This window comes from Lissotriton helveticus, chromosome 2_1 (assembly GCF_964261635.1).
Source record: "Lissotriton helveticus chromosome 2_1, aLisHel1.1, whole genome shotgun sequence".
Classification (NCBI taxonomy): domain Eukaryota; kingdom Metazoa; phylum Chordata; class Amphibia; order Caudata; family Salamandridae; genus Lissotriton; species Lissotriton helveticus.
Genome location: NC_136059.1, coordinates 614,560,631 through 614,567,042, shown reverse-complemented (window position 1 = coordinate 614,567,042; position 6,412 = coordinate 614,560,631). Strand labels below are relative to the sequence as shown.

At 48.1% G+C, this 6,412-nt stretch overlaps 1 pseudogene; it reads right to left on the bottom strand.

Moving 5' to 3' along the window:
• Positions 1–2,620: 2,620 nt before the first annotated feature.
• On the bottom strand, positions 2,621–6,142 carry LOC144819450 (28S rRNA (cytosine-C(5))-methyltransferase-like; annotated as a pseudogene).
• Between the last annotated feature and the right edge of the window lie 270 nt (positions 6,143–6,412).

Sequence of the window (6,412 nt, the reverse complement as noted above, 5' to 3'; positions counted from 1 at the left end):
TGTGAGCAAATACAATAGAAAGCTTTTTTAAAAAAAAGAATTACTTCATTAAATTAATGTAATTCTTACCATCCATATAAAACAATTTCACGTTTCCCATTTCTTAAAATGTATTTTTTCTTTATCTTTGGGTTTCCTAAATTCGAGCAAAGAAAAAGGCAACTCAAGCATGCAGATTGGTTTGCTCACTATGTGATTATGAATCCAAAGTCACTTCTTCAGATACTATCGTCTAACTTTTGTTTTAACTCCTACTAAGAATCACTCAACACCCTACTGATGATAATAAAAAGGCTTGCTCTGGCCTATGCGACAATTTTTTAAACACTTGAAGTCGTAATACAACACGTGTACAGTCACTCAAAGTGCATTCTTATTTTATTTTATTTTAGTCTAGCAATTTTATATAGCGCTGAAGTGGCTCGAACGTATCAGAGCGCTTTACAACAAGCAGGATATAAGGGTTACAGCGGGTTGTTACATTACGACACTCCACACATAGGTCTGCTTAAGATGACAAAAAGATCAATTCACTGAGACCCTTGTCAATAAAAAATCCCAGATTAACTCGGAGCAGTGCGTATGTTAATTCATTGATCCAATTAGAGCTTTGTAATACCTGCAGGTTCTTGCGAATGTGGTATTTATAATACTGAGTCACTCAGCATTGTTCAGGGCTCCCTACTCGATAATATAACGAAATTCACATGTGGCTGGCAATGGTAACACATAGGTTAACTCAAAACACTACGTTTATAATATTACAATGACTTACCATTAATTCCACTACTCTGAATCCATTCTTACTTGTTCTAGTCATTCCATTCATCATGATTCAGGTCATGACTCCGCCTCATTAGATAGGTACTCTGATGCCCAAATCCCTAAAAGATAAACACGTAAAGGTCCCCCTATCTATATTTAGGCGGAGAAAAGGACCACCTCAGCAGAAGATACCCTGAAACTCCCCCAACCTCTTGCTAAATGGCAGCTCCCAGTGACCATCCACCCATTTGTAATGACTAGAAAGAGTAACATTATCTCATTGTCCACTTCCTTTTACCAGTCATAACATGTATGAGGAATACCAAAGTAGCCACCCTGAGACAGGGCGTCCACCATCATCATTCTATACATCAAGAATGTACAGGCACTAAAACCATGCAGATATATATTTTCAGTTAGAGTCACATGATGACCTCCATACAAACTCATATAACACAAGAGAGGAATCTTTCCCATAACATTGTAAGTGATAATGATTAAACAAAGTGGAAGGTGGAGCCCACATGGCAGACCCACAGATCTACAAAACAGACATTTCGAAATGTATTGTTAAAAGCTTGCAGCTTTAGGCTTTTGCTCAAGGACTAACAGTCACGTAATAATATGGACAAATTAAAAATAAAATGAAGTAAATCAAAGAAAATATTAACATGCCCTAAATAATTAGCTTGTAAAATCTCGTTTCTAAAATGCAATTTCTACTTTGAACCGAAAAGGGTTCTGTTAGAAACGACATTTGACATAGGTACGAGCACACAGCAACACATCATTTAAAACCATTCCACCTTCGAGACTTGCATTTAATAATAAATTATAATTTCTTAAACCCAAGGCTGCTGACACGTATCAAATGGCTAATTAAATACTACCTAATATGACAATTACCCAACATCGTTTGTAAACTTGCATACTACGAAGTAAACGAAGACAGTTTTTCCTTCTGAGTCCAACTTTTTGCTAGATACTTGGCCATCACACTAGTAACTGAGTCAGCGAGGTCACTCCGTAAAAAAACATTACTTCTACTCCTGGGTCCAAGTCCTATCTTGTCATGTTCCAATTGATTGTATGTTCCATTATCTATGTGTGAAAGGATAGTAAATAACAAATTGTACCAAATCTTCACGGGAATCACATACTTGTGAGAGTCCTCCAGGCTTCTTTGTTTTCATGTTTTATTTTTAAAGGGTAATACGAAATCATACTTGCTTGTAAAGCACAAATGTCAATAATTACAACAAGCGTTGCATAGATCACTATTTTGGTTGCCACCCTCCCTCAAATTGGAATATGACTGACTACATTAAAAAGAGGGTTATTTGTCTCTCCAGGTCACGCAATACAGCAGTTATGCGTTGAGTCAATTTGTTATGCAGAGACCTGAGGTATAAATGAACTACGCCCATCTTCAAATGGTTACTAAAGTGTGCACAGTGCATTATGAACTGCCTTCATCACACCCTGCTTGGCCTTCGACCATAATAACCATCGGAGCTCCCTAATGTGCACTTTCTGGTAAATAACTGGTGTCGGAGGTGGACCGGCCCTTTACTGGAAGGCAAGCTCGTCAGAAACGTGTGCTTGAAACAATACTTCAAGAACGCCCTGCCAGGTTTAAAGATGGATTGGAGGGTTCCGTTTGACCTGGCGGTGGCCTTTGAGTCTTCATAAAAGCCCATCCCCTATTACACCCACCCCGTAGACTGCTCTTCCCCTGAGGGAAAACATTAGATCCACATAGAGAGAAATCCTCAGAGGGTGTATTTTCCTGTGCATCTGCACTTTGTACGACAATAACCACAGGGTAACCACAGGGGCCGTGGACCTAATCCACTTTAATGGGCAGTACTCCTGAATTACTCTCCAGTGTCCTCTGGAAACTGGCATCCTCAGAATGTCTCAGATTTTTGTATCTTCTCCAATGGTGCCTGCTGACTTTTCTTCTTTTTCTTTCTTTTTTTGGCCGCTGAGAGAGAATGCCCTTCTGTCTTTTCCACTTGTTCGTCATTATCCGCTTGTTCAGCAGTCTTGCAAGTACCTCCTGGCAGAAGCGCTTCTCCCCCCTTCTTCCTCTCAAACAGGGCGATAAAGAAGCCATTTGTCAGTGTCTCCGTCGGTGATGCTCTTAAACAGCACCCTGCTCCAGGGAAGACTGGCAGGCCCCTTTGGGGCCAGGGAGGCAGAGCATTCACCAGCCTAAAAGCACTGTTCTCCTGCAGCGTATCTCGCACCACATCCTCATTCTCCGCCTGGTGCACCGAGCACGTGACCAGAAGCTCCACAGCCGGAAATCTCAGGGCTGACTCAGCACCTTGCGCTGGAATGAGGCCAGTCCCTGCAGCCGCTTTGCCGACGACGAGCCATCATCATCCGTGAGCTCATTCAGGCGGTCCACGATCTCAGACCCGCTGCACGATGGGTCAAGCAAGAGGTGCCGGACACTGCTGTATTTGGGGTCGCTGGGTTCAACTTTAAGAAAATCTTCATTGGCCAGCTGGTGACATGTGACCCTGGCACGCAGCAGTAGGGTGCTCATGGTGGCTAACCGCTTAGGGTCCATATCAAAGGCGAAAATCTTCCCTTTATTTTTTAGGAGTGCAGCCAAGTGGCTGGTCTTGTTGCCAGGAGCTGCGCAAGCATCAATGACTGGGAACCGGAGGAGTGATTCAGGAGAAAGGCTGGAAGGCTGCTGGCCTTATCTTGTAGGATGATGTGACCAGCAGTGTATAGATAGTTCTTGTGGAAATCTGTTCGTGGTGGGAAAACCAGAATGTCTGGAAGGTGAAGATCCATCAGGAAGTGTTTGCCAGAGAGACGACCCAGCTCCTGCAAGCTGGAGGCTCGGCCAAGGTAGCCATAGCCTTGTCAATCAATCAATCAATCAAGAAATTTGTATAGCGCGCTACTCACCCGGAGGGTCTCAAGGCGCTTGGGGGACAGGGGTCCGCTCCTGCTCGAACAGCCAGGTCTTGAGTTGCTTCCTGAAGGAGAGGTGGTCTTGGGTACGTCGGAGGTGGATGGGGAGGGAGTTCCAAGTCTTGGCTGCCAGGTAGGAGAAGGATCTTCCTCCCATGGTGGCTCTTCGAATGCGTGGAACGGTGGCGAGGGCGTGGCTGGTCGATCGTAGCTGGCGGGTGGGAGTGTAGAAGGTCAGGCGGTTGTTGAGGCACTTGGGGCCCAGGTCGTTGAGGGCCTTGTGTGCGTGGGTGAGGAGTCGGAACGTGATTCTCTTGCTGACGGGGAGCCAGTGCAGGTCTCTCAGGTGTCCGGCGATGTGGCTGTGTCGGGGGATGTCCAGGATGAGTCGTGCGGAGGCGTTCTGGATGCGTTGGAGTCTTTTCTGCAGTTTGGCTGTGGTTCCGGTGTAGAGGGTGTTTCCGTAGTCCAGTCGGCTGGTGACGAGTGTCTGGGTGACCGTCTTCCTGGTTTCGGTGGGGATCCATCGGAAGATCTTTCGGAGCATGCGTAGGATGTTGAAACATGATGATGAGACGGCGTTGACTTGTCTGGTCATCGAGAGGGAGGAGTCCAGGATGAAGCCCAGGTTGCGTGCGTGGTCCGTTGGTTTGGGTGCGCTGCCCAGGGCAGGGGGCCACCAGGAGTCGTCCCAGGCAAAGGGCGATGATCCAAGGATAAGGACTTCCGTCTTGTCTGAGTTCAGTTTCAGGCGGCTGTTTATCATCCACTCGGCTACGTCTTTCATCCCTTCGTGTAGGTTGGTGCTGGCGGTGGCAGGGTCGTTGGTGAGGGAGAGGATCAGCTGCGTGTCGTCGGCGTAGGAGATGATGTTGAGGTTGTGTTGGCATGCGATGGCTGCGAGGGGGCTCATGTAGACGTTGAAGAGGGTGGGGCTGAGTGATGATCCTTGTGGTATGCCGCAGATGACTTCGGTGGCCTCGGATCTGAACGGGGGGAGGCGGACTCTCTGGGTTCTTCCGGTGAGGAATGAGATGATCCACTCCAGAGCCTTCTCTTGGATTCCGATGTTGCTGAGGCGTTGCACTAGGGTGCGGTGGCAAACAGTATCGAACGCTGGGGAGAGGTCCAGGAGGATGAGGGCCGCTGTTTCCCCGTTGTCGAGCAGGGCTCGGATGTCGTCAGTGGCTGCGATGAGGGCGGTCTCGATGCTGTGGTTGGCTCAAAAGCCGGACTGCGAGTGGTCGAGGGATCCGTTCGTCTCGAGGAAGGCGGCAAGCTGTCTGTTGACGGTCTTCTCGATGACTTTGGCAGGAAACGGGAGGAGTGAGGTGGGGCGGTAGTTCTTGAGGTCGGTGGGGTCTGCTGATGGTTTCTTCAGGAGTTCGGCATGCTTCCAGCTCTCCGGGAAGGTGGCGGTGTTGAAGGAGCAGTTGATGATGTCCCGGAGTTGGGGTGCGATGACGGAGTCGGCCTTGTTGAAGACGTGGTGGGGGCATGGGTCGGTTGGCGATCCGGAGTGGATGGTGTTCATCGTGTGGATGGTGTCTTCGGTGCTGACCGGGGTCCAGGCGTGGAGGGTGGTGGTGGGGGGCGTTGGTTCTGTGGTTGGGTGCGTGGTCTGTGCGCCGAAGCTGTTGTGTATGTCTGCGATCTTGCTGTGGAAGAACGAGGCGAGTGAGTCGCAGAGGTCTTGCGAGGGAGTGATGTCGTTGTTTCCGGCGCTGGGGTTGGAGAGCTCTTTGACGGTGCTGAAGAGTTCCTTGCTGTTGTGTGCATTGTTGTCTAGTCGATCCTTGAATGTTGTCTTCTTGGTGGTGTGGATCAGCTGGTGGTGTTTGCGGGTGGCGTGCTTGAGGGCGGTCATGTTGTCTGTAGTCGGGGTTTTTCGCCAGGCTTTCTCGAGGGTACGGCAGTTCTTCTTGCAGTTCTTGAGGTCGTCGTTGAACCAGGAGGCTTTCTTGCTGCCGGGCTGTCGCTTAAAGTAATCAATTACATTTTCCGCATTTGTCTTCAGTGTGTTGATTCGGATGTAACGGGGCAGTGCTTGAGCTTTTACTGCTCCTGCTGCTGGAGCCAAGAGATCCTCAATGCAGCTCACTTTTTTCTTGACTTTCAGGCAGGCAAGATCAGCTTTTAGTCTGGCCTGGTGCTACCGAGCAATCATCTTCCAGACACCGCCGCACTTCAGTCCCTTCCCAAAGAGGATGTCATAGACCAGCACCTTTGCTACGTTCATCTTCAGTTTCTTTTCCTCGCGCAGGAGGTTGGTGCGGTTTATGATCCCCTCCAGAATGGATGAATAACGAAGAGTTTCACAAACCAATGCATATAGTTGTTTAATGTTCTTGCAGCCGCTTTCATATACCAGCCCCTTCACGGCCCCCTCCTTTCGCTGCCCCCGCTCCAAGATCACAGCCGCAATTTGGTATAGAGCCATGGCTGCTCCGGTACCGGTGCCCCGAACGATCAACAGTGGGACCCGAGTAGCACGAGGTTCATTGACCAGGCTCCATTTCTTCATGATTGCCCTGGTTGATAAAGTCCTAATTCTTCCATTCTTGTATACCACCAAGTATAAATAAATACATTTTTGCGAATGGGGAAATATCACACATTCCCAAGAATTCTAGGACACAACACGTTCCAATGCATAGGCCACCAACACTTGACTTTGGGATGCAGATTTTTTTCTGCATACAACACTACA